Below are 2,520 nucleotides of genomic sequence, written 5' to 3'. Positions count from 1 at the left end.
TTTATTATTCAATTAGAATTTTTTATATGATAATAGATTTAGAAGTTAAGGAAGAAAAATAAAAAGATAGAAGGAACAATAAAGAAAATTCATCAAAATAAATGGTTAATAAAAAAAATAAAGAATAGAAGGATAATTAAAAAAGATTTATTGATCAAAATAATTAGTCTAAAAAAATTATAATATATTATTAATATTCAAAATATAATCATTGAAATTTGAACTCAAGTCATAGAACAAATAATTTTTTAATTAACAATTAGACTAATAACTCAATTTAAAAGTTAAATGCATTATCATATCATAGAAATTTTAAAATTTTTTAGAGGACCATAACTCCACTGATCCCCTCTAAATTTATTTCTGATTATTATCAAACACTATAAAATTTGTGTATCTTTATATTTTTATATCTTATATATTTGTATATATATATTTATGTATCTCAAAATTACTAACCAAATGCAGTGTTAAGAGCTAATTTGTCTATTAAATCATAATTTTACACAAATTTATTCCACTTGGTAGGTGTGGTGTGCTTGGCTAATGGCTTTTCAACAAAGGTGGAGCTTTCCGGGTACTTTGAAGGAATATTTTGAGAGTTGGACGAGCTTTCTAGGAAGGAAGGTAGATAGGAAGAGATGGTTCACTGGATTCTTTGCTGTTATCTGGACAATTTGGCTAGAAAGAAATGACAGACTCTTCCGAAATAAGAGTTCAAGAGTAGGGGACATTATCAATAGATCGTTTACGTTCTACGAAGAATGGGGTGGTGCTGAGCCCTTTGGGTGTTGATAGCCGGGTCACAGTGTCTAGGAGTTGTATGTTATCTTGTTTTATTCTTACTATAGCTTTGCTATTTGTTCCACTTTGCTGTGTTGAGCTCCCTTTGATTCAAAAAAAAAAAATTATTCCACTTTTAATACCTAACTATATATTAATTAAAATCAATAGTTAAAACAATTGAAATATTGATATTTCCAGATACACCTGATAACTTTCATATATATTAACTGGGCTTGGGCGGGGGCATACTGTGTTCGACTTTATTTGGTGTGTGTAATCTGTAATGAGTAAGCCTTTCACAGATGATTTCAGTGACGTAAGATTAATTAATAGCATCATGCATTTTTTTATTGGTTCACCAACTAAGATTTTAATATTTAAACTATTTGCTTTCTTCCTACTAAAAAAAAAGATTGCATACTTCTTTTTTTTTTTTTTTCAAATAAAAAACCAAAATGAAAGTAATACTTATTTCTCACCCTGATGGCAGTGATCTTTTTACATGGCCTCGCTTCCATAATCACTGTCTCTTACTTTCATCATCACAGTCCAAAATCTCTTCCATCTGAAAAGTTTTTGCAAAAGACATTGTTAAGCTACATATAAGACAAAATTAAGACTGACATTAATGCTCATTTTTTAATTATTCGTTCTTAATTAATCATTATATTTTTCCATCTTTTAAAATTATTTCCAACAAGAATCTTTGTCTTGAACAAGTTGCATTGAGATGAAGTAAGTCATGGAACAAGTTGATACTCTCCTTCACTCACATAATGAAGTTTAATAGTTTCATATATGTACAAAAGAAAAACATAAATAGTAATAATTATCTCATCATATAACTTTGATTCCTTTGAAATGCACTGTACCAAACACTAAAATAGCACGACAAAAATTCAGATGCAATTAACTTCACGTGAAATTAATAAGTGAAAATCGTCAGATGATAATTTAGTTATTAAACTTATCAAATCATTTAAGGACTTTCATCTATTAACTTCATATAAAATTAACTGTACCTAAATTTTCATAGTATATGTATTGGTGGATTAAGAATATATAAGTCACATGATACCAAAAAAAAAAAGGAACAAAAGAGAAGAAAGAAGATGAAATTGGAATGTTAATTGAAATAGAAATTGATTAGTAGTAACATCTATCATAAACTAATCACTGAAATAGCTCTGTATGTGAAATTCACATTAAATAAATAGAGAAGCATAGATTTAGAAATACCCAGATATATAACACATACACAAAAACAATAACACTGCATGATGATAAAATTATTAAAGATGGTAGTACTACAAATCATACAACACTATTACCAAATTGAGAAAGAAACTAGGATCACATTATTCTTATTATTGATTAGTACCTGTCCAAGAAGAAAACAGTGAAGATCATGTGTGATAACATTCATGAACATGGACAAAGAGAGAAAGAATAGAAGAAGAAAGAGAAATGCAGCAGCAGCAAGAACAATTCAACAGTAGTTAACCTTATTAAGAGAACTCAACTGATCTGAAGAACAGTGGAAATTTAAAAAGCATATAGTGGTTTTAACCTTGAGACAATAAGAAGAGTAGAAGATGAAGTGATAAGAGACAAAAAAAGCAGGGCTAGCTAGGGAGTAGGAGGGAATAGGAAAATAGATACTTGCATATAATAATAATTCATTTTTTTTCTTTTAAAAATATAAATATAAATATATATATAGATTATGGAATT

This window comes from Arachis ipaensis, chromosome B04 (genome assembly GCF_000816755.2).
Source record: "Arachis ipaensis cultivar K30076 chromosome B04, Araip1.1, whole genome shotgun sequence".
NCBI lineage: Eukaryota > Viridiplantae > Streptophyta > Magnoliopsida > Fabales > Fabaceae > Arachis > Arachis ipaensis.
Note: the sequence above shows the minus strand (reverse complement) of the source record.